This window comes from Anomaloglossus baeobatrachus (assembly GCF_048569485.1).
Source record: "Anomaloglossus baeobatrachus isolate aAnoBae1 chromosome 5 unlocalized genomic scaffold, aAnoBae1.hap1 SUPER_5_unloc_13, whole genome shotgun sequence".
NCBI lineage: Eukaryota > Metazoa > Chordata > Amphibia > Anura > Aromobatidae > Anomaloglossus > Anomaloglossus baeobatrachus.
The window spans coordinates 381,681-409,034 of record NW_027441788.1 but is presented as its reverse complement, the minus strand read 5'-3'; the positions used below and the strand labels follow the sequence as shown (position 1 = coordinate 409,034).

The 27,354-nt window shown below is 43.2% G+C and overlaps 1 pseudogene; it reads right to left on the bottom strand.

Annotated features, from left to right (window-relative positions):
• Nucleotides 1-27,354, bottom strand: part of LOC142258846 (uncharacterized) — a 105,728-nt pseudogene that overhangs the window by 41,938 nt on the left and 36,436 nt on the right.

The window sequence follows — 27,354 nt, the reverse complement described above, 5'->3', positions numbered from 1 at the left end:
GAGGTCATGTGGTCACTGCTAAGAAGTAAATTAAAAATACTTAAATACGGAACTGACCTTGGAATATGTGAAATACAGGAAAATACCATTGTGAATCTATTTCTCTGTTATTAGCCCCGACCAGGTAAAAATCAGCCATATATACAAAATAATAAGTGTTACAAAATAGCTAAGAAATATTTACATGTGATCATAAACATATAATATGACAGTGTCCGGCTTTCAGTCATAGGGATGGCCCCGATGAGGTTTTAGTCATTGCTCAGTATGCAGTGATCAGTGGTTGTATACGCGCTCTCAGCACTGACTGACAGCAGGTTCTAATGCTGAGCGGCTGTCAGTCACTGCGAGAGGGGGGCAGGGTATATATGTAGTAATAACAGACATTTCCCTTATTTTCCTACCAGTATCGCTCAACATCAGCAATAAAAACTCGATGCTGAAGTTGGTTTCTTATTGGTCCAGTTTCTTATTCGGGGCTGAAGTTGGTTTCTTCTTAGGAATTTTTTTCTGTTTTTCTTTTTACAGGTTTGTGATACCAATGTGATATGACTGAAGTATGAATTTGATTAGATAGGGATCATAATCAAAAGATAGGAGTGATCCCAGATATTATTTGACCTATCAATAATTCAGTATCAAAGAGATGTCCTCTGAATAACCAATTTCACTATGATGACCAAAGAATACATGTCAAACAGGTTTTGAAGCAGTTTCAAGATAATGAGGAAGTCACATTTACAGTTCCACTTACCGGAAACTTGTGGTTGGCTTAAAGACAGGTTTAAGGAAGCTTGTATATGAAACTTACAGCTCATTGCAATATTTCACTAACACTATGGTCAACTGTGGTCGGTCAGTTGTCAACTGGCAGGATGTACAAGTAAATGTGCAGGAAGCTGCTGGTGCCCACAGCAGTTTGTGGTCAAGTTACATGAACATGACTCAGCTGTCACATGCTGGTGACCATTTAAACACAAGTAGTAGAATTTAGCAAGACATAAATTGGCGTAGTCGGCAGGATTACTTCTATAAGAAGTAATTAAACTAATTTTTGTAATTTAGAAATTAAAAACATATATTTGGCAAATTTCCAGATATTTTTCAATCTTTTTGCATAGTGTCAAAATGTTCAGAAAACATAAGGATAATGTTAAGGAGGTTGTTGTGGAGATCCCATGCTGGACTGAGGCTCCTTACAATTTTATAGCACATGAATTGGTCAATTGTGGATTGGCAGAACAATGGCAGAATAAGCTCAAGGGTTGTGAAGCTACTGATGTTGTGAATGTACTCAGTAGTGCCCCTGTGAAAACAGGTGATGTAGTGTCTTGTGGATTGGTAGAACAATGGCAGGACAAGCTCAAGGGTTGTGAAGCTACTGATGTTGTGAATGTATTCGGTAGTGTCCCTGTGAAAGCAGGTGATGTAGTGTCTTTAGCACGGCGCAAACAATGGCAGGATAAGCTTAAGGGTTGTGAAGCTACTGATGTTGTGAATGTATTCGGTAGTGTCCCTGTGAAAGCAGGTGATGTAGTGTCTTTAGCATGGCGCAAACAATGGCAGGATAAGCTTAAGGGTTTTGAAGCTACTGATGTTGTGAATGTATTCGGTAGTGTCCCTGTGAAAGCAGGTGATGTAGTGTCTTTAGCACGGCGCAAACAATGGCAGGATAAGCTTAAGGGTAGTGAAGCTACTGATGTTGTGAATGTATTCGGTAGTGTCCCTGTGAAAGCAGGTGATGTAGTGTCTTTAGGACGGCGCATCTGGATTTTGGCAAGTCCATATAGTGTAATGCATGAGCGTAATCTAAAGATGCAGAAGAAAAGTTCCCAGATGGAACAAAAGATGATAGAATTAGGTTGCCTGAAAACAGTTCTGGAATGTAATACCAGACTGTTGAAGGATAAATTGGAACATTATCAGAATGTGGCACAAAAAGCTACCATAAAAATTGCTCAAAATAAGTACAAGAAAAGAAGAGGAAAGGTAAATAAAATCCAAATTGCTCAAAATAAGTACAAGAAAAGAAGAGGAAAGGTAAATAAAACCAAAGTACATAAAAGTATCGTCTCAGCTTCTATAAACTGGGATCCCGATACTTGGGATGGGGATGTGTGGGATTCATCTTCATCATCTGATGAGGAGGATTACCATAAAGGGAAGATTCAGGCTAATCCCGTAAGGAGGCGCCTAGAGAGGACAGAGAATGAGATCATCCAGGAACATGTCCGGGATGGTCAGGGGAATCTGTAATACGACGAAGATGGTAATGCCATCACAAATGAGAGAACGATTCCTCATGTAAAAAATCGAGTAACCATTGAAGATTACTCTCAGGGAGAAGTTGATCGCATTTTAACACAGTTTAGACAAAAACCAGGAGAAGGAGAAATTCCCTGGTTGGTCAGGGTGCACGATCTCGGAGGAGGTGGAGTGCACTTTGACGCCGGAGACGTGGCAAAATTTGTCACCATGTCTCGGGACCCAGTAATTCAGAGATCAATAAAAAATTATTTTGTTGATCGTAATGAGCATGGTACTCAAAACTTAATCATGATCTTAGCCCATGCTTTTCTGGACAAATATCCATCAGAAGCAGACTTTCCTATCAATGCTACCAAGACCACTGTATTTCATGTTGATGCTCATGCCCCTACTAACTCACTTGAACGTTTGTTTAATTCAAAAGCAGATAAAGCAGCAACCATCAGACAAGTCAGTCCAGCAGTTGACAAGACAAGGTACAGCTGTTTGGGCACACCAGAAAGAGCGACACCTTATTCAGCAGGTTTAGACCTCGGTACATTGGAAACTGTCGTGGTACCCCCAGGTAAGGTAAAACCAATTTCAACAGGATTGGGTTGCCAGATACCAAAGGATCATTATGGTCAAATAGCCACTCGTTCTAGTTTAGTGTTAAAAGGAGCCATAGTGGTGGGAGGGGTAATAGAGGCAGATTATCAGGGAGAAATCAAGGTACTGATGCTAAATTTTGGAAATGAACCTTTGATCTTGATGAAACACCAGAAGGTGGCTCAGGTGTTGATAATTCCAATAAACTTGTCTGAGATAAGAGAAGGAACTGCCCCGGCAGAATTAACAATACGGGGTACTAAAGGTTTTGGATCCTCTAATATTAAAAATGTAGGAGCAAAAATATGGATTCAAAACCTCCAAGGACCGCCCTCAGAGACAGAGGTAATAGCGGTCGGAAAAGATCGTACTCTCCTGATAATGAGACCAGGAGTGGAGAAGTGGGAATATGTCCCACAAAAAAAATGTTATTTACGAGAATAATAGTGTATCTTTATTTGCAGATGGTGTTGTAAATAAGCGGAATCCATGGTATCGGTTACTGGGAAGAGCTCGATAGTGATGAGATGGAGAAATTCCTGTGTTTGATGTTTGCCTCTCTGGTCGTTGGATGGACAAGTCTACATCAGGAGGAACCTGTGGCGAATGAATTTCTGATGCACCATCACATTTTCAACACACAGATTGCTGGATCTGTACACATTCTTCGGTTACAGCCACCAGTATCCCTTATCTGGATGTCCCGGTATCGATGGAGGAAATCTTAAAGTAGAAAAGTTGTTCTGATCATCTTGCTGATAAAGACACTCGAAGTGTTCGTCTATAGAATACTACAGTACTCATTTCCATAGTGGGATGGATCAATCTTCCATGGTGGCAAGGCAATTTGAATGCAACAGTCACCAATTTGCAATATCTGGCTTTTAAGGGAGGAATTTGGGTACTAAGATATAAGACTGGACTGACTAACCTGGGATTCATCCCTATGGGGAATATAAAAATAAGTTTTGGGCCAGCTATAAATACTGTAGATGCTTTTAAACCCAGCTTAGTGGAAAGGACAATTCATGATATGTTATGCCCTTATGCCAATATGTTCATAAATGGGTCTAGTGAAACTTGTAGTAACATAACGGGAAATGTAATGTGTAATGATTCCTTTGAATATCGAGCAAATGCCAAAACACATGATATTCAAGGGAGCTTTTCAGATAATATTGCTTTTAGTTTTAATATACTGTACAAAAGTAGTGAAAGTGATTATATTTGTGATTCAACGTTTATCTAAACAAACCAAAAAAACAAAATTTGTGGCAAACAATATTTCTTGGTCATGGTATGGTATATTCCGAGTGATCTTCTTCTAGTGGAATACTGATGATGGAAAATAATCCCTGGGATCAAGGACCGATTGTGATACCAATGTGATATGACTGAAGTATGAATTTGATTAGATAGGGATCATAATCAAAAGATAGGAGTGATCCCAGATATTATTTGACCTATCAATAATTCAGTATCAAAGAGATGTCCTCTAAATAACCAATTTCACTATGATGACCAAAGAATACATGTCAAACAGGTTTTGAAGCAGTTTCAAGATAATGAGGAAGTCACATTTACAGTTCCACTTACCGGAAACTTGTGGTTGGCTTAAAGACAGGTTTAAGGAAGCTTGTATATGAAACTTACAGCTCATTGCAATATTTCACTAACACTATGGTCAACTGTGGTCGGTCAGTTGTCAACTGGCAGGATGTACAAGTAAATGTGCAGGAAGCTGCTGGTGCCCACAGCAGTTTGTGGTCAAGTTACATGAACATGACTCAGCTGTCACATGCTGGTGACCATTTAAACACAACCTACAAAGTTTTCCTATAAAAATACACCGGACTCGCTTAATGTTAGGGGAAACCTTCCAGGACATTGAAGTGTACGCATTGCTCCTGTGATGCAAGATGATGCCATGTTGTTTCCTTTATCATTAAATCGAGTTCCCTCCGATGTGAAAGGATTGCTACAACAAACGGTAATGTTGATGCATATTTCTGTTATTGTATAAGATTCTATGACTATAGTTCTAAATGCCTATGTACCATTAACTATTCATGTGCTATTAAAATAAATAGTATCTTGCTATAAAGAATATTAGTATTCGTGCCTGATTAGGATATCAGTGAGCGCTTCGTATGTACGGGCTTGCAGCCCCCTTTTTAGTAGAATTTAGCAAGACATAAATTGGCGTAGTCGGCAGGATTACTTCTATAAGAAGTAATTAAACTAATTTTTGTAATTTAGAAATTAAAAACATATATTTGGCAAATTTCCAGATATTTTTCAATCTTTTTGCATAGTGTCAAAATGTTCAGAAAACGTAAGGATAATGTTAAGGAGGTTGTTGTGGAGATCCCATGCTGGACTGAGGCTCCTTACAATTTTATAGCACATGAATTGGTCAATTGTGGATTGGCAGAACAATGGCAGAATAAGCTCAAGGGTTGTGAAGCTACTGATGTTGTGAATGTACTCAGTAGTGCCCCTGTGAAAACAGGTGATGTAGTGTCTTGTGGATTGGTAGAACAATGGCAGGACAAGCTCAAGGGTTGTGAAGCTACTGATGTTGTGAATGTACTCAGTAGTGACCCTGTGAAAACAGGTGATGTAGAGTCTTTAGCACGGCACGAACAATGGCAGGATAAGCTTAAGGGTAGTGAAGCTACTGATGTTGTGAATGTATTCGGTAGTGTCCCTGTGAAAGCAGGTGATGTAGTGTCTTTAGCACGGCGCAAACAATGGCAGGATAAGCTTAAGGGTTGTGAAGCTACTGATGTTGTGAATGTATTCGGTAGTGTCCCTGTGAAAGCAGGTGATGTAGTGTCTTTAGCACGGCGCAAACAATGGCAGGATAAGCTTAAGGGTTGTGAAGCTACTGATGTTGTGAATGTATTCGGTAGTGTCCCTGTGAGCGCTTCGTATGTACGGGCTTTCAGCCCCCTTTTTAGTAGAATTTAGCAAGACAAGGTTTAACAACAAATGTAAAAAATCCCAATAATATAATACAATACAGCGCAGAACCCGAATGTGAATACACCTATCAGCAGCTACAAAAACTATAAAACTGGCAGAAAAATGGGCATCAAAGTGGGCACTGAAGGGTGTTTATGAAAGGGTTAAATGACCTTGGGTCACTAATCTGACACCACCATTATATAGTGATGTCTCGCATCAGATTCAGGTCACTCCGGCCCAGCCCAAATGGGTTCTGGGCATCAGAACTGGCAGCAAAGTGAGCAAATCGCCAATTCACCCAGATGTGAATAAGTAGCTGGTGTTCTGTAAAGTTCTCTTCCGGCTGCTGTAAATAGGTTTCTGGCATTAATTTGGAATCACAAAGGGAAAGCCGCCATTGTTCTCTGATTTCAGTCTATTCTCACATTATTATGGTTTTACCTATATAGATCAGTGGCCCAAGGCTATTTAACCCTTTCCATAACGCTCTTCGCTGCCACTTTGATGCCCATTTTTGTGCCATATTTATCATTTTTTTTGCTGCTTTTCAGTGTATTCACATCCGGGCTCCGCACTGCAGGGGATTATATTGTTCTTATTTTTTATTTTTGTTGCTAAAAAACGATAAAAAAAAAATTGCTGAAGAAACCGACTTCAGCATCATCATGAGAGCAAAAGCAATAAAGACGACGACAGTAACATGAAAATGAAGCCGAGCAAATCACAAGAAAAGATGCAACATTTACTTGAATATCTGAACAAGGAATAAGATTTTCACAGATCTTTAACCCCTTTATGACAGCCTTACAGATTAAAACGGCGGCAGAGAAAGGTACTTATTCTGATCTGCCGTTTTAAAACGGCGGCAAGAAATAAAGTGTATACCGCCCCCCCGCATCGGAAAATCTCCGTGGTTTCAGCTACCAGGGATAACGCAAACCCTGAAGATCAAGATTGAGGCCGAAAAAAATGATTTATCTTCCACCTGGCATAGTCAATCATGTCAGTAGGGAGATAAGTCACCTCCCTCGGTTCTCCGATGTGGCCAAAGTGCCCCTCCAGTCCCACCCGCTCATCTAAAATGGCCGACGCGCACGCTGCGCTCATCCTCCACCTCTGAGTTCTGTCGCATCTGACATGTTAGATGCAACATCAAAGTTCTCCCCAGGTTCTGCCAGGTCACCCCCTGTCAATCCCCGATCTCCCGTTACCTCCTGCAGTGACGATCCCCCACGATCCCTCCTCTTCCTTCTCAGAAGATCCTGGCCACATGTGCAGAGCGGCTCTCAGCTGGCTCCCTGCTAGTAGTGAAACTGAGCTTACTGCAGATCACACTGCCGTGCTGTGGACCCGAGGAGTGTGAGTGCAGCATTTCTGCAACCACACTCCTCACATGGAGGCTTTGCACTTCCAGAAAATGGGGGATACGTTCTCTGAGTGTGCCCCCCATATTGTGGAAGGTCCAGAGTCGTCGTGGAACCTCCAAAATGGATTACGGTGGACCGGATTTTTTTTTCTTTTAAAAAAATTGATGAAGGAGGGAATGTGAGAAAATCTTTTTTTTTTTTACTAGGTTCGTGCTGTCGGGTATCTAAAAGACGCCATTGACATCATTAACCCTAACCCCAACATCCCCATTTATTACCCCATTTGCCACCACACCAGGGAAACGGGAAGAGCTGTGCAAAGTGCCAGGATTAGCGCATCTAATGGATGCGCCACTTCTGGACGGCTGGGGCCTGCTATTTTTAGGCTGGGAAGGGCCAAATAACCATGCGTTTTTCCACCCTGAGAATACCAGACCACAGCTGTCCGCTTTACCTTGGCTGGAAATCCATTTTGGGTGGGACCACACTTTTTTTTTAATTATTTATAAATAATTAAAAAAAAAAAAAACAGCATGGGGAGACCTCCATTTTGGATTACCAGCCAAGATGAAGCTGCCAGCTGTAGTCTGCCAGCCGTCTGCTTTACGCTAGCTGTTTTGTTGGGTTTTTTGTTTTAATTATTTATTTTTTGGGGCTAAATACAAGGTTAAACACCCTTTAATGCCACATGAAAGTTACTAAAGGGTGCCAGCTTAGAATATGCAGGGGGGTGGGACATTATATATGTGTTTGACATCTATTTATCCATCCATCTATCCATTCTAGCTTTCTAAACTGTGTGCCCACGATCAGGATTTGCAGTGGTTTGGATGCAGAGTGTTTTGACTGCGATGTTGTGCAGTACAAGCGCAGTGGAGGGAAGTTTAGAAATCTCCTGCCCACTGTGCTGCTTTTATCTGCAGCATAAACTGACCAGCGGCGCGGCTTCCTGAGACGCAGGATGTCAGTTTATGCTGTGGAGATGAGAGTGTTCTTCGCAGGGAGAATAAAGTCCGCAGCGGCCTGAACCCAGATCGTGGGCACGGGCAGCTGCATTCTCCTGTGGACAACACTCGCATCTCTGCAGAAAGGCTGACATTGCGTCCCAGATGCAGCGTTACTGAATTGGAAGTGGGCACATAGCCTAAAAGTAAAATTTGCCACTACAACAACATTTTTGTGAAATACCTGCTCACTAAACCCTTGAATAAAATCCTTGAGTGGTCTAGTGTCCAAAATGGGGTCACTTGTGGGGGTTTTCTACTGTATAGGTACTTTAGAGGCCCTGCAAATGCGACATGGTGCCTGCAATTTATTTAAACTTTTCCAAAATTCACATGCTGCTTCTTCCATCCTAAGCCCTCCTGTTTGTCCAAATAGAGGTTTTTGGCCACATATGGGGTTTCACTGAGCTCATAAAAATTTGGATAAACTGTGGGGTCCACTTTTTGGTGTTTCCTCTTGAAAAAGTGAGAAATTTGAAAATTGAAAATTTTCAATATGACGACCTAATGTTATCAAATTCTGTGAAGTGCCTGTGAGTTCAAAATGCTCAATATACCCCTAGATAAATTGCTTGAAGGATCTAGATTTCCTAACTGGGGTCACTTGTGGGGGTTTCTGCTGTTTAGGTACTTTAGGGGCCCTGCAAATGTTACATGGTGCCCGCAATCTATTTCAGCCAAATTTGCTTTCCAAAATTTAAATATTGCTTCTTCTGTTCCGGCTCCTCCTATTTGTCCAAACAGAGGTTTGTGATCACACGTGGGGTATCATCGCACTCAGAAGAAAGTGGGGAACAAACTGTGGGGTCCACTTTTTGGTGTCAAAGTGACACTGGTCAGAATTGGAAAAAATGGCCGAGTCATGAAATACAAAACTGGCTTCATCCCTAAGGGGTTAAACTGAATGTAAATGAGCCGGGTCAGGAATAGCGGGAAACTGGTCCTGAACTGGTTTAAGTTGAAAATAGTCAAGACATGAAGGGGTTAATGATGATGACCTCCAAAATACTAGAGACCCTGCACCTACCTCCACCTGCAGAGCCGCACACTAGATATATAATACCCTGCACCTACCTCCACCTGCAGAGCCGCACACTAGATATATAATACCCTGCACCTACCTCCACCTGCAGAGCCGCACACTAGATATATAATACCCTGCACCTACCTCCACCTGCAGAGCCGCACACTAGATATATAATACCCTGCACCTACCTCCACCTGCAGAGCCGCACACTAGATATATAATACCCTGCACCTACCTCCACCTGCAGAGCCGCACACTAGATATATAATACCCTGCACCTACCTCCACCTGCAGAGCCGCACACTAGATATATAATACCCTGCACCTACCTCCACCTGCAGAGCCGCACACTAGATATATAATACCCTGCACCTACCTCCACCTGCAGAGCCGCACACTAGATATATAATACCCTGCACCTACCTCCACCTGCAGAGCCGCACACTAGATATATAATACCCTGCACCTACCTCCACCTGCAGAGCCGCACACTAGATATATAATACCCTGCACCTACCTCCACCTGCAGAGCCGCACACTAGATATATAATACCCTGCACCTACCTCCACCTGCAGAGCCGCACACTAGATATATAATACCCTGCACCTACCTCCACCTGCAGAGCCGCACACTAGATATATAATACCCTGCACCTACCTCCACCTGCAGAGCCGCACACTAGATATATAATACCCTGCACCTACCTCCACCTGCAGAGCCGCACACTAGATATATAATACCCTGCACCTACCTCCACCTGCAGAGCCGCACACTAGATATATAATACCCTGCACCTACCTCCACCTGCAGAGCCGCACACTAGATATATAATACCCTGCACCTACCTCCACCTGCAGAGCCGCACACTAGATATATAATACCCTGCACCTACCTCCACCTGCAGAGCCGCACACTAGATATATAATACCCTGCACCTACCTCCACCTGCAGAGCCGCACACTAGATATATAATAACCTGCACCTACCTCCACCTGCAGAGCCGCACACTAGATATATAATACCCTGCACCTACCTCCTCCTGCAGAGCCGCACACTAGATATATAATACCCTGCACCTACCTCCACCTGCAGAGCCGCACACTAGATATATAATACCCTGCACCTACCTCCACCTGCAGAGCCGCACACTAGATATATAATACCCTGCACCTACCTCCACCTGCAGAGCCGCACACTAGATATATAATACCCTGCACCTACCTCCACCTGCAGAGCCGCACACTAGATATACAATACCCTGCACCTACCTCCACCTGCAGAGCCGCACACTAGATATACAATACCCTGCACCTACCTCCACCTGCAGAGCCGCACACTAGATATATAATACCCTGCACCTACCTCCACCTGCAGAGCCGCACACTAGATATATAATACCCTGCACCTACCTCCACCTGCAGAGCCGCACACTAGATATATAATACCCTGCACCTACCTCCACCTGCAGAGCCGCACACTAGATATATAACACCCTGCACCTACCTCCACCTGCAGAGCCGCACACTAGATATATAACACCCTGCACCTACCTCCACCTGCAGAGCCGCACACTAGATATATAATACCCTGCACCTACCTCCACCTGCAGAGCCGCACACTAGATATATAATACCCTGCACCTACCTCCACCTGCAGAGCCGCACACTAGATATATAATACCCTGCACCTGCCTCCACCTGCAGAGCCGCACACTAGATATATAATACCCTGCACCTACCTCCACCTGCAGAGCCGCACACTAGATATATAATACCCTGCACCTACCTCCACCTGCAGAGCCGCACACTAGATATATAATACCCTGCACCTACCTCCACCTGCAGAGCCGCACACTAGATATATAATACCCTGCACCTACCTCCACCTGCAGAGCCGCACACTAGATATATAATACCCTGCACCTACCTCCACCTGCAGAGCCGCACACTAGATATATGGCTGCTCTGTGCTTACAGGACCTGTGATGATGTCACATGGAGGGGAGGAGTCAGGGTCACATGATCAGCTCCTCAGTGTATGCAGGACTCTGCTGTGCTGGTTGTCATGGTGCTGGATGAGGGGAAGTTTATGTGTGGGGTCAGGAGGGGTTTACAGTGTGGATGTAGCAGAGCCGTGTGTCTACGAGGTGTACAGAGTGGAGCCGTGTGTGTACGAGGTGTACTAAGCGGAGCCGTGTGTGTACGAGGTGTACGGAGCAGAGCCGTGTGTGTAGGAGGTGTACGGAGCGGAGCCGTGTGTGTACGAGGTGTACGGAGCGGAGCCGTGTGTGTACGAGGTGTACAGAGTGGAGCCGTGTGTGTATGAGGTGTACGGAGCAGAGCGTGTGTGTGTACGAGGTGTACGGAGCGGAGCCGCATGTGTACGAGGTGTATGGAGCAGAGCCGTGTGTGTACGAGGTGTACGGAGCGGAGCCGTGTGTGTACGAGGTGTACGGAGCAGAGCTGTGTGTGTAGGAGGTGTACGGAGCGGTGTGTGTAGGAGGTGTACGGAGCGGAGCCGTGTGTGTACGAGGTGTACGGAGCGGAGCCGTGTGTGTACGAGGTGTACGGAGCGGAGCCGTGTGTGTACGATGTGTACGGAGCGGAGCCGTGTGTGTACGAGGTGTACTGAGCGGAGCCGTGTGTGTAGGAGGTGTACGGAGCAGAGCCGTGTGTGTAGGAGGTGTACGGAGCGGAGCCGTGTGTGTAGGAGGTGTACGGAGCGGAGCCGTGTGTGTACGAGGTGTACGGAGCGGAGCCGTGTGTGTACGAGGTGTACGGAGCGGAGCCGTGTGTGTACGAGGTGTACGGAGCGGAGCCGTGTGTGTACGAGGTGTACGGAGCGGAGCCGTGTGTGTACGAGGTGTACGGAGCAGAGCCGTGTGTGTACGAGGTGTACAGAGCAGAGCCGTGTGTGTACGAGGTGTACGGAGCAGAGCCGTGTGTGTACGAGGTGTACGGAGCAGAGCCATGTGTGTACGAGGTGTACGGAGCGGAGCCGCATGTGTACGAGGTGTATGGAGCAGAGCCGTGTGTGTACGAGGTGTATGGAGCAGAGCCGTGTGTGTAGGAGGTGTACGGAGCGGTGTGTGTACGAGGTGTACGGAGCAGAGCCGTGTGTGTACGATGTGTACGGAGCAGAGCCGTGTGTGTACGATGTGTACGGAGCGGAGCCGTGTGTGTACGATGTGTACGGAGCGGAGCCGTGTGTGTACGAGGTGTACGGAGCGGAGCCGTGTGTGTACGAGGTGTACGGAGCGGAGTCGCGTGTGTACGAGGTGTACGGAGCGGAGCCGCGTGTGTACGAGGTGTACGGAGCGGAGCCGCGTGTGTACGAGGTGTACGGAGCGGAGCCGCGTGTGTACGAGGTGTACGGAGCGGAGCCGCGTGTGTACGAGGTGTACGGAGCGGAGCCGCGTGTGTACGAGGTGTACGGAGCGGAGCCGCGTGTGTACGAGGTGTACGGAGCGGAGCCGCGTGTGTACGGAGCGGAGCCGCGTGTGTACGATGTGTACGGAGTGGAGCCGCGTGTTTACGAGGTGTACGGAGAGGAGCCGTGTCTGTACGAGGTGTACGGAGCAGTGTGTGTACGAGGTGTACGGAGCGGAGCCGCGTGTGTACGAGGTGTACGGAGAGGAGCCGTGTCTGTACGAGGTGTACGGAGCGGTGTGTGTACGAGGTGTACGGAGCAGAGCCGCGTGTGTACGAGGTGTACGGAGTGGAGACGCGTGTGTACGAGGTGTACGGAGTAGAGCCATGTAGAGACTCTTCCAAAAGAGTGTGTAACTGCCCCATTGAGAGCCATGGTCTTGGTTTTTTGTCAGGGGTCACACAGTGAGGTAATGGAGGCTGTAGGCAGACAGGAGACTGAAAGCCGTGGACGGACATGGAGCAGATATCCTGGAAGACCTGGGACGAGCAGCAGAGGCACTACCAATCACAGGCATACAGCAGAAGTCCTGAAGACTGCAGACAGGCTGCAGAGGTACTGACACCCACAGGCAGACAGGTAACTGAGGTACTGGAAGCCGCAGACGTCCTGGAGACCTCAGACAGGTGCAGACATACTGGAAGCCACAGGCAGATTGGTAGCTGAGGTGCTGGAGGCCACAGATAGTCTGGAGATGTTCTGGAGACTGCAGACAGGTCGCTGTGCACAGACTAATAGTCCTAATACCAGGACACGGGTGTGTATCTTGGTAGCCTTATATAGGCCAGTTAAGCTCAGCACATGGAGCGTGTCCGGCTACTTACAAAGCCCAACGTGGAGCACAGGAAAGTTTAGCAGAGCGGGGGAAGGGGCAGATCCCAGACACGGGACAGGCGTGTAACAAGTGGATGTTGTCAGCCAAATGTCCAACAATGATCCATAAAATTGTGACAACTCTGAATTTTTCTTCCCCTTACATCTATTGATTAATTCTCTATTGATCTATTCTCCCCTTTATCAATGAATAACATTTATTTTTTATCCTTTATCAAGTAAAATAATATTTGCAGATAGTGAAAGTCATTCTTCTGTTACCCAAATCTTTGCTGAACATTACACAATGTACATATCACATTCCTCTAAATAATGGGGACAATCTAGTTATACCTTTATCAATCCATTCTGTGACATTCCCAAAGTGCTCACAATTCCTGTTCTTCCAGATCAGAGCACAACATAAGTAATAATCTATACTAAAATAGATTTTATTTCTGACCAACACTGAGCAAACATTTTTCCACTCCAAATTTGTCACTTGTTTGTCCCAGGAGTCCACTTCTAGGGGGGAGATCGATTGCCGCCTTTCTCTGCACCATGATAGACATTTGGCTCATAGCGCAATGTCGGGCAAACACCTTCTTTCACAGAAGTAAATCTTGGAGAAAATCCCTCACAATAACTATTTCACGGACGCTGCAAAGATCTACAGATCTGGAATCTTCAGACTGTAATCCTGAGAATTTAAGTGATTATCAAAGAGAAAATGTTCATTCTAATACGTCATTCAGAGAATTTTGGAATTCAGAAAATGAAGAGGAGGAAGGAGAACCAATAAGAAAGATATGAGAAAATCTCCAATACAGAACAAGAAAAAATGAACTTGAATATGAATGAATTGATGGATAATATGTCATGAGTGTGTCCCGCTCTGAGGAGACCTCTGGTGAGTCTGGGATCAGAAGGTCACAGCACCTTATTGTTCATAGGTCTACAACTTGATTTGAGTGAATCTACTTTTTTTTTAGTGCTGTAGGAGTTAAGGACTCTTTCCTTTCTGGCTGTCCTTTGTAGCCTTAATCTCAGGTTCATCTCTTTTGTGACCACTCCCCTTTGTTAGAAAAATGCAAGCATCTTACCATCTGACACCGGTTATAGCTTCTCATTTTATGCTGACCTTTATGGAAGGAGCCTGTCTCTGGACGAAGCTGAGGAGTTCTGACTATTGCAGCTGTGATGTTTAGCTGCATTGGAAGAGTTTGAAGTGTTTTTCCTTTTTGTGTCTATTTTCCCTTTGTCTCCTTTACCTTGTGTTGTATTAGTGCAGTGGTGAGACTACTGTTTTCGTCGGCCTTCTCACTAGCCATGGTGAGATCAGGGCGAGCGAAGGTCTAGGCACGTGATGATGTCGGGTGGGGGAGGACCCGTATAAAGATGTTAGGGAGCGTAGGGTACAGATTCATGCGAGTTGCAGAAGGACCCCTCTCCTCATCATCAGGGCCTTCCTTTTTTACCATTTCCGTTGTTACCTTTTTGTTATGCTGCACACTGAGCATCTGTAGGCTTTGACGTGACGTAATATTTTGGTTTTGACACCCACAGTTTTATCAGTTGAGCAGATTAATGTCCTGGCCAGGGGCTTAAATTTTGTCCCTGGCATTTTTTTGATAAGGATAGAAATCTTTCAGGTCATAATTACTCTACTAATATATTTACAATATTTAATGGATCTGAAGGATTCTTCTCTGAACAGAAGGCCATTGCAATGTTAAACTAAATGGATAAGGATCGTAATTTGGAAGAACAGACTCAAGAGCATGGAGCTAGGCAGACCTAGAAAAAAGACATGTTTGGAAGCACAAGAAAGTGGATCTTCTCCGAATGTTTATCTCCAATGCATAATTACACTTGCTGAGGAATGAAGCATCTGGGTTCGGATAGGAGCATTCCATCCACGCATGACACCAACAAGGCCTTCAGAAGGTGTCGAATTGGTATCTGCTAACGCTCCACTACAGTTCGCTGAACAAAATTTCCAATAGAACTGGAGTCCAGATGAGCCGTCTAAAGGAGCTGAACGTCTCCAAACGATGCAGACATGGAATGGAACGAGGAATAGGAAGAAGGCTTGCTTTTGCGGAGGGTAATCCCTCCTTCCAATTCCAGGTAATAGGTTTCCGGCTTCAAAGAACAGGTTTGGACAAGGTGCTCTGCTCCTAAACACAGTACCATGATTTGGAGATTTTCACAATGTAGATCAGATGTTTTGATACTGATTACTTTTGTAGGCTCAGGAACAGGAGCGGAAATAGGAACCTGGGAATCAAATGGCCTTTGGAAGGATGGAGCCAGGCAGATAGCTTTCTTCACACAGAAGACTTCCTTGGAACATTCCTATAACGTATGGCAAAGGAGATAAGATCATCCAGGGTAGTAGGTAAATCAAGACCAGCCAGTACATCATTGGTTCTCTTAGATAAAACCTTCCCATAAGGTGTTCGCCAGTGCCTGATCATTCCGTCTTAATTCAAAAGGGTGGAGCCGAGATGACCTGCGTCAGTTCCTCAAAAACTCTCCAGAAATTCTATGAGGTCAGTAGTAATTGGGTCATTTTTTCCCCACAAGGTACAGACCCAGGAGACAGCTTGTCCACCGAGGTGCGAAATCAGAAACACCACTTTGGACTGATCTGAAGAAAATGATTGACCCAACAGCTTAAAATGCAGGGTGCATTGTTTTATGAAACCTCGGCATTGCTTGGGATACAGCATCCTAGTGCTAGTATGGCACTGCCATATAGCAAAATCCTGAATGGGGCGTAGCCTGCGGCCGTTCAAGATGGACGCTAGGTGACCGAGCTCTATGAGTCAGTAAGTTCAAGCGATAAATAAATCTACCCAAAGAAGAAAACACTGATCAAATCCTTTTTCATCAGACATAGGAATATCCTGTGATCATTTAGAGACTAGCCTCATCAATTTCCTGAGGTAGATAAGAAAGATATAGGGAGTTATTCCCGGCAGGTCTGTGACACAATTCTAGGCCTGGGAGTCCCCTGAAAGCGAAAGCACTGAAGAATACTGATTCCCCCAATGAATTGGTCCTCAGGGACCTTATAGGAGAAACTCACTACTGCTAATCTTTGATTCACTGTTGGGGGATCTGAAGACCCTAAAACCAACTGTTTCTGATAAGGAAGAGATTAGATATCAATCATCTTTCCAGGCAGTGAGGGAAGCTGCAGCACCGCTGATATCCCTGGACTCCTGTCATCACAGAGTATGTGAGTGCTGTAACACCAAATAAATCACTCGGTCACCAAGCTCAAGCACATAAAAGTTTTATTAATTTCACACCAAAAGAATAAGAAGCTCCTAATGAATTGTCATTAAAGAATTTGTGACTGAAAAGCATCCAGGGTGTGAGGAGAGGAAGAGGCCGGGCTGCTGTGCTGCGGTTGCCATGGTTACTCCTCACACACTATACGTGCTGCTGTAACATGGCAGTGGAGCTGTGGTGCCGTACTTATACGATCCTCAGCGGAGGCTGTTCTGATTGAGACAACTGAAGAAATCCTCTTATCTACAGGAGGCTCCTTACCTGTGAGGAACCGGAGCAGACCAGTATCTTCTAAATGCCTGCTCTACCTCCAAATTAAGTTATATAGATAACTAAAGAGTACTACATTAACATATGTGGTACTGAACAAATTAAAGAAAAAATGCCTGGGGTTTCGAAAAATAATAAAACCACCTTAAATAGAAGAAACACTACACATAAAACAAATACCCCTCTTGTGCCTCATCAAAATGACAAAAGCAGGCAGTTACAAGCATCTAATTTTTTAGGGCATAGCCCTTTGGACCCTCCTGCACTTGCAAAAATTGGGCTCTCATCTAAGACCTGTAAGGAAGTCTTGAACTCTTGATCCACGTCCACAGCATGTAACACAGATACTAAATCGATGACATTGGAACAAAAGTGCAGTCAACGCAAAACAGAAAAACCTGCGGTACTTACCCAAAACCAGGATTATAAGATACCCTGGAGACAAAATCCACCAAGAGGCTCAGTACTATCTCCTCCCAAGCCTACAATACCCCTGCCTCAGGAAATAGATATACAAAAACACAAGTTAGTGGCTGCAGATATAAAAGCTGTTGAGATCAAAATAGCTTCACCCTCCCATGAGGAAAATAATGATAGTGTTCAAATACAAGGAGAGGACCACTGGATGGGCTGTCATCTACAGGAGATAGCTCCTTTTCTTCCTGCAAGAGTAACTTCAGAAGAAGACGACAAATATACAAAACTAATTTACCACACTAATATATCTGATGCAGCTAACATAGAGGAACCCAAGACTAATGGGGAAATTTCCACCCCTTCACCAGTTGATGAATCTGAAGGAAATGCAACTGCATCTAACAGCTCTGAGAATCTTCAATTCACAAGAGACAGCTTTATGAGTTCAAAGGATTCCTTATGGGAAAAAGACTCTATCATTAAGTAATATCCCTGCTACTAACTCTCTAATCACCAGATCATATTTAATAAAATTATGTAAAGCCTTTCAGGACAATATAGATAAACATCTCAAAAACATGAGCGATACAGTTAAACGTACCATCAACCCAGACAAAGACTCCATTACGGATGACTCTAAAATACTAGATTGTGATGATGCCTACAGCCCAGATACCCATATTTCTGAATTGTCTGGTAAGGATTTTAATTCCCCTTCAAGCAATAGTACAAAAGACTGTAAAATATTGGATTGTGATGATACGTACTGCACAGACACACAGGTTTTAGAACTGTCTGCTGAAAATCATAATTACCCCTCAAGCAATTGTACAGAAGACGATGTCAACTCTCCGGACACTTATATATCCGGATTGTCAGCTGAGGATGGTAATTATTACCCTCCAAGCGATTGTACTGTGGATTCAATAATACTGGACTGTGATGATGCCGACTGCTCAGACATCCACATCACAGAATTATCTGCTAAGAAAATATTCAATGAAATGCTGGCCTCTATCAAACAAATATTTGCCTCACAGATTACAGATTTATCTACGGAAATTAATAATATCCAAAAGAAAACTGAAAATATGGATAATGTAATTCTGGTTATACAACAAGAAAAAGAAGATTTAAATAATTCCATCAATTTAATACGTAAAGACATTTCAACTTTAAAAAGGCAAAAGGCAAATTCTGAGGATTATGCTAGAAGAAAAAATCTGAAAATAAGAGGCGTTCCAGAATCGGTAATCTCAACTGACTTAAAATATTACCTTAAGACAATAACAAGCACACTGATACCAGATCTTTCAAATAACAAACTTGTGTCTGATGCCTATAGAATTCCAAAACCTTCTTACCTCCCCAAGGAGACCCCTAGGGATATAATCGTCACCTTCTCCTATCTCTATGCAAGGAATAAATTACTGTCACTAACAAGAAACTCAATGAAGCTCCCAAGACCTTTCAACGCTATTTCATTATTCTAAGACCTTTGTAAGCCAACTTTACAAGCTAGGAAACGTTCTAAGGGCTTCACAAAAGAAGTTATCAACAGTGGAATAAAATATAAATGGTCACAGTCCGCAACTATCAAGCTATGTTTAAACAACAAGTCCTTCTTTGTTTCGTCGCCGGAGGAAGGATTTCAGTTACTTCAACGCTTTCACATAAACATTGATCAGAATGGCCATCATATCTGCTCCACTTGATTAAGAATTCTTTTCTTTTTACATGGTCTCTGATCAGTTGTAGTTTGAAAATATGGATCTTGATCTTAGGAGTTTTTAACTGAAAAGAATACTAAATCTTTCAGCCCTACTGGATCTACCAGTTATAAGGCTACTGTAGGATTACAATGGATACTCCACCACTAACTTTATACTTTGGAACCACTACTCTTTCTTGGAATTTCCTTTAGTAATTCTTCATTTAATAGTGGACTAAGGACCTTAATTCAGGTTCATTTCACCTAAAGGCCGGACTCTATTCCCCCAGAGTTGAGGTTTAATCTCGACCTGGGCAAGCGTAATAAACATTGTGAGCTAAATATTGCTTGATATGTATTATTAACCTGACTTTTTATCCCCTTCTAGCTGTTGACCTTTCCCCAAGGAATATATTATACCGTACTCTACCTTTAGAAAGTTATATTTAAGACTTTACATAATCCTCCGTTACTTACTCTACGCGTTAATATTTAGCACGACTTATCCATGAACTGAATTATAATGTAATTGTAGATGTTTAGATGCTTGTCATCTTTCCCTTTTTAAGGGATTTCCCTCTTCGTCCTGCTCTTTACCTCTTCCCTAATAAAGATTCCTTCCCTACCTTTCTCTTCCCTTCCTCACCTCCCTTATGTTTCAGATTCCTATGTGTTAAATGTTTATGTACAATATGAGTAAGTAACTAAGTTATTGGAAGCTTTTAATTGTTTTGTTATGGTAATGTACTGTATTGTACTGTATTGTATATACCCTTATGTTGAAATTATCCTATAAAAATATTTTAAACACATATAGCAAAATTCTGTTGGTTGGTTCTCTTTAAGATTCCTTTCTCAAAAACTTTTGTTATGAGGAGAGCATATTTTGTTTTAAATGCTGAAAAAGGATCCTTAGTTGTAATCCCCTAGTGTATGGGGTTGGAGAGATTAATCTGAGCTTCCTTAAAGTCATCCCTGTTTTGCATGACTATTCCATCCCCCTTGTCTGCTAATAGTTAGTATATCTGAATCATTTCATAATGATTTTAGGGCAACTTTTGCTTTTTATTTAGGTTATTTTGGGTATATGGGAGTGTAAATGTGATGCTACCACCAGGGGTAGCCAGTACTGAGGCAGAATGTAGTGCTTCTAAGTGTAGTTAGGCGCAAGTCCACTAAAGGTCACTAGCATCTGCGGAATGATGCAATAGAATGGTTGATCAAGTCGAAATTCAGTGCCAGGAAGTCACGTAGGTACAGAGGGATAAGCGGAGCTGGAGTCAAGTGAAAGCTGAAGGTTGGAAAGCCAGGAGGTATCGTCAGGAGCTGGAGAGGAGCAGAGCCGTAGTCAGATAGCAAGCCGGGGTCGTAAACCGAGAGGACAAGTTAGTATAGAGGGAGTGGAGATGGGATAACAAAGCAGAGAGCGGGTTAGGGAGACAGGTAGGTAAGACAAGACGGGAAGGACAAAGGTCAGGGAAAGGAGTACTAGGTAGTGGGCAGGAACTATCACTGTAAGTGTACCAAGGAAAACAGTTCCAAGATAAGGAAGAATGACCCTCGTAATGAGGCACAACAGAATAGGCTCCTCCCATCAGACCAAACCCTGGAGAATAAAGATAGCAGGAAAACAAACACACATAATTGCTTTCCACAAGCAGAGTCATACGTGAATCATGATAGTAATTTTTCCGATTTTATTGAACTCTTCAAGCACCAAGTCGAGAAAAGTGTCCAAAAAATGACCTTGGCTTTCAAGGGGTAAAAGCTTGATTTTGGAAAAACATCAATATGTAGTCCAGTGTCATATAGAAATTATAAAATCCATAAAGACTCAACAAGACCCCTATGCAGCTGATCCCCTCCTTTGGAAACAGATAACTAAAAAAGAATCCTCTAGCAGATGTAAGGCCAATCTCATCTTGAATGCAGAAGAATGTAGAAAAAGACAGATGTATGACCGGTAGAGATAAGAGCAGCAGTTGAACAGAAAAATAGCAGAGAAATTCAAATTCTTTTTTTCTCCTTATAGAAAATATGAATTGAGGTTTTATGAACTGCATCAATATAATAGATCGGAAAGTCATATTTTGAAATTTGTGATATAGTGGAGAACACAAAGCATCGTTCTGCATCTATGGATGATGGCCGGGGTCCTACCAACTGGGATATCGACCTGATAGGAGACATTGCATAGATATTTTTATCTATCTATGAACAGATATAATCGTGATAGGAAAGATGATTGTAATATCTCCCGCCTGGGACCTCCAGGGGCAAAGATGTCAGAAAGTTGGGACCCTCAAAATGTTCTAACACTTAGATACATCCTATAGTTATCTGCAGTCCAGCCCTGTTATGAGTCACCAGTATGTGAGTGTAACTTGTGTTAATAAAAAGCTAATGCCAATTATGATCCTCGTTCAATGAAAGGAATATTGCCATGTAGGATTGCTCCACATTCCATTGGAGTCCTTCCCTCCATAAATCTGAAGCCAATTTTTGTGTCCCAGGTTCAATAATTTGCTTTCGTTATTCCCTTTTATTTTATGTAATTGTATAAACTGTATTGTTTTGTTCCCCTTTGTAATATCTTTTGTATATTTTATGAACACTGCTTACTTTTCAGATTAATTATCTAAAATTTAATAGCTTCATTCCTCTTAAGGCCGCTTTACACGCTACGACATCGCTCAAGCGATGTCGTTGGGGTCATGGAATTTGTAACGCACATCCGTCCGCTTTAGCGATGTCGTTGGGGTCACGGAATTTGTGACGCACATCCGGCCGCTTTAGCGATGTCGTTGCGTGTGACACCTATGAGCGAATTTGAATCGTCGCAAAAATGTTCAAAATCGCTAATCGGTGACATGCCCCCCTATTCCCAATTATCGTTGCTGCTGCGTGTACGATGTAGTTCATCGTTCCTGCGGCAGCACACATCGCTATGTGTGACACCGCAGGAACGAGGAACCTCACCTTACCTGCGGCCACCGGCAATGCGGAAGGAAGGTGGGCGGGATGTTACGTCCCGCTCATCTCCACCCCTCCGCTTCTATTGGGCACCCGCTTAGTGGCGTCGCTGTGACGCTGAAAGAACCGCCCCCTTAGAAAGGAGGCGGTTCGCCGGTCACAGCGACGTCGCTAGGCAGGTAAGTAGTGTGACGGGTCTGAGCGATGTTGTGCGCCACGGGCAGCGATTTGCCAGTGTCGCACAACCGATGGAGGTGGGTACGCACGCTAGCGATATTGGTAATGATATCGAAGATTGTAAAGCGGCCTTTACTCTATATATTGCATCCCGAAGCCATACACTACCTGTAACGTGTGTCCAATTGGCCTGTATAAGCGAATGGTGGTGGCAGCTAGCAGTAGTTCCTTTTGTTATTGTGGAGTTGGCAGTGACTGTATCAAGATGTAGATATATTCCATGAGATAGAAAAGGTTGTATATATACTATACCCTCACTGTGAGCTCCCCAATAATCAGCCTAGTAGTGGAAACAGTCATGGTCTCTTCCGTTGAGAGTCGGTCAATTGCATAATTATCCTGACAATTGGGGGCAGCAGCGTGCTGTTTTGTGACATCTTGGATCAAACGTTTTTCTGTTTGGGGGTCTATCGTTATCCATTGTGAAATTTAAGGGCTAATTTACATATGATTGTGTGAAGGTCCATGAATAAGGAGTATTTATCTATGATATTTGTGGGACAAATCAAGAGTATTATAGACAGCACAATAGACTACATTTCCGAAAGTTAATAGGAAGATAAATAAAAAATTAGCACGATTATTATTGTCATTTAGTTGACATACATTTTTTTCCTTAGGTGAGCTAAGTAGATGTTTATCTGGCAGTCATTTAAATGGAATTTGTAACTGGGTTTTGCTATCTCATCTTAAAACAGCATGATGTAGGGGTAGAGACCCTGGTTTCAGAGAGGTGTCACTTCCTTGGCTGCTTGCTGAAGTTTTGATAAACATCAGTTTTATCTGCTTAAGATCTACCAGTTCTCAAAATGCTGCTGTGTATAAACCCACCCACACCACTGATTGACAACTGTGTACAATGAGCATAGACAGAAAGCTGCCAATCATGGGTGAGGGCAGGGCTATACAGAGCTAATGGAGATCGACGATACATGGTAGAAGTTTACTAGTTCTCTAGTGATAATCCCCCAGTCATAATACAGTGATTTTAGCAAAACAACAGCAAGCAGCCCAGTAAATAACACTTCAGATTCCCTCTTTGTCACGGGTGTGTCACAGGTGACAGACAGTCCTGTAGTGTTCAGCAATAGACGTTTACAGCATTTGGCTGCGTAAAATGCTCCCTGACTTTTTATTTTTCCTGCTGTCAGTATTCATTGTACTAGGAATCTCCTCTGTTGGGTTTTCATCCTTTTCCCGTTAGGACCTAAGGGAACTCTTCTTCCCTTCATTTGCAATTAATCTGTATTTCCCCTTGGGTTTAAATACTCTCATGTTCCCTGGACTTGTGCTGGTGATATTCAGTTACTTCACAAACTCTTTACTGAACTTTTTACTGAGTCGTCTAGAGATAAGTTGTTTGTTGTTTTCCCTTGCTTGTTATCCGTGTGTATCCTTTATTGCTCAGTGGGGTTGACGAAGAGCTCATCCCAACCGTTCTCTATTTAGGGCTCAGATCAGGGTCAGCCTAGAGTCAGGTATCCAGCTCGGTGCATAGGTGTGGAATCTATCTAGGGTGGTGAGGGAACTCAGGGCCCAGCGGTAGGCTTAATCAGGGGTCACCATCTCCCCCTTCCGTAGGCACAGGGTTTCTCTTCCCTTTCGCCGTTCACTTGGTACTTCACCATACCTAGCGTGACACTATTTTGATAGTATTCTGATTTTTAAGTAAGTAGTAAACACTTAGTAACCAAATTCCATTTAAATTTACAAAACCTCAGCATAGGTATCATAAATGTTACTTGCTCTTCACCAAGAGATAGACCCCTTTCAGTTCTGGTCTCTTCTACACCCATAATCTAAACTGTAATAAAGGTTTGTGGGCAGAGACGAGTGAACCTGAACAGTAAAGTTCGGTGTTTGTACCAAGTACAGACTTTATACAAAAAAAAAATCAGTGTTAGAATTCGGGTGCTTTATGTATCCTAACCACTTGATCTAGCATCGCTGTGCTCGGGTACACTCAGTGCTCGGCCCAGTGCGAGACGCTTGCAGTGTTTGAATGGCTTGCATTGGGAGGTAAAAACATCGTTATAGGATGTATTGTGTACAAGAAAAAAACTCCGTCATCCCTCCCCTGGTAATAAATACTCTGTTTATGGCCGGTTGCATGTGGGTGGAGACCCGAACTGCCCAATCAGTGACTTCCAATGAGGTTCTGGACAAGTCCAGTTCCCAAACTGAACTTTATCTAAAGTCCGACTGAAAAAGACAAACCCGAACTTCAAGGGGTCCGCTCATTTCTATTTGTGGGTAGCCCCACAAAAAAAACAATCCCTTTGGATATCAGACAGATAAAATCCTTCTATTTTTTATTGCAACAATTATCTTTTGTAAAAGGATCGTTTTTATAGCATAAAGGGCTCAATTTATGCACGGGCCACTCTTGATGGATGAAGTGGTGCATGCCTCTTCATGAATCTGGAGCGTGTGACGAGTGGCATGTGCCTCCTTGTGCCATACTAGAAATATTACTCCCATCAGGGACTGGAGTGAGATTTCTGGCATAGGGAACACCACAGCTCGTCATGAATTTAAAAAGCTGTGGTGTCATGTTCTGTCCCACCCAAACTCTGCCAATTTTGGAGTGAAAATGGCAAAATCTGCCAAAATTTGAGAAACATGAATTGATTTAAATTTTTGTGACTTTTCAAAGCTTGTGTAACTTTTTTTGGCATAAAAGCTTTGATAAACTGGGACCAGAGTGTCTTAACAACTTCCACATATTTAGGATGCAGAATGCGATTCACGTCTTCCCTGTCACAGCTGGGTATAGAAGCTATACCAGCTGTATATTACAATACAAATGGAAAGGGAAAAGAATGCCCTATCACTAGGGAAAGGGGGAAGTGGTGACCCCTGACAATAACCTGCAGCTCACCCTCACTGCCCTCACCAACCCTATACAGGTTCTGCACCTATCGCCGAGCAGGAATACCTCACCCTAGATAAACCCTGATCTGGGCCCTAAGTAAGGATGGTAGGTATGAGCTCTTCGTCAACACCACTAATGCTAAGGGAGACAAAAGGAAATAATACAGGGGAGACACAAATGATACCACTTGACCCCTGGTAGATAACAAAAGTCAAACTCTTATCTTAGGAGTAGCTATCAAAGAAGTTTGTGGTAGAACAAAAGGAGACGACCGCTGCAAACCACAGCCAGGAATAACTATAAACCTCACCCAAAGCACCCCAGGGTGAGGTTTATAAAGGAAGTCAGAGGCTGGCAACTGAGAGGAAAAACTGAAAGTTTCCCAGGGTCATAGAGTCCGCTGCTGCAGAAATAGAGAACTGTTAGTTAACAACACGTTCTGCAAATCTCTGGGATTTTCCAACACTTCTGCCATTGTATTGGCAGCCGGTCGTGACAACTCCGTGACATCCCCTCACTATTTTTGTGCAAAATGCCTACAGCTCTGCCTCAACTCCAGAGGTTCTGAGGCAAAATCATCACATCTAAGCAGAGAAAGACAGTCATGAAGAATATACATTTACAAGCATTTATTAACAAAAGAAGTTTTGAAATACTACTATATACAATGTGATATACTGAAGAGTTCCTGTCTCCAATTTGGGGCTGCACTTTTTAGTAAATAAATCACTGGGTAAACTGAGATTAGTGAATTATCTAAATATAATCCAGTATCAAAACCTTTCACAAATGTTCATAAAGGCTCTCGAAATACCCAACTTACTAGCAAAGTAGAGCTCGAATTTCCATTTTGTGGGCTCTCAGTGTGTACAGCGGGATCCCACAAATCTCTGCAGCTGCTCTAAGCACGAGACATTGCTCCCTCAACTAATCCAGTGCGGTCACATACTTTTTTTAAGGTTTTAGTGAACTGCTTAAGAAGGATGCTGCAGAGCTGGGGTCGTAGAGCTCACTCTTTGACTGTGAGAGTGATCACTGAGGGTTGTGGGATCTCACAACCTGGAAGTTCCTTTTGGGGGACATTAGGGACACTTCAAAAAGTTTTGGTACTGGATTATATTTAGAAAATTCACTAATCTGCGGCTCTCCATTGCTTTAGTAAATAATAAAGGCAGCCACAGATTTGTGATAAGCACTATTTAAAGGGAAAGTCATCAAACACATTGCACTGCAAATTGGGGAATATTACCCCTGTAACAGTGTCAGCAGCAGATCCCCCCATAACAGTGCGTCATGTCCACATTTTTGCTTCAGTCATTTTCCCTATTTTCCTCCTTCAAAACCTAGGCGTGTCTTATAGTCCGAAAAATACGATAAGTTTAAATAGAGAGAACATTTTCTCTCCCTCAGCAATTCTTACTTGAGCAATTATAGCCGATTTTTTTTTATAAAACTCTTTGAATTATGGTACACCATAATGGCCTCTCCCGTGTGAGTCACCTGACAACAGGACCTGATTAATGATAAAAAAACACCTAATTGGTGAGACAATTCCAATCTTTTCTACTGTATATCAACTGTACTATCAATGCTGTATGTACATTTGAACCGTTAACCGCTGTCAACAATCTATATCATTTATGTGTTTTGCGTTTTTCTATTATGTTTGTTATGTATATAGGACCGCTGTCCGGATAACACGTGGAAACACAATCTATATATGTGTTTATTTTTTTGTTTGTTTGTTTAGTTTGTTATATTTGTCACATCCCTGAGAGGCTATCTCTTGTGTGGCGTGGTCTACACCTTATATCTTGATAGCAGTCGGGGATGCTTATCATTACATTGGCCTAAGTATTAGGTCTTTTACATACTTTTAATAAAAGTTATGTTTTAGCCTCTTATTTGCTTTTTGATAAAAAAAAAATTGGCAAATTCTGAAAGCAAGAATGGCTGCTCCGCTGTTGGTGTTCTGATGGTCGGCAAGACATGATTTACCAGTTAAACATTTCAATTATTCACAATTCACAACATGAAAAAGATTCCTTCCCTGTGCGACTTCTTCAAATATTTAACAAGATCCAATTTCTGAGAATTACAT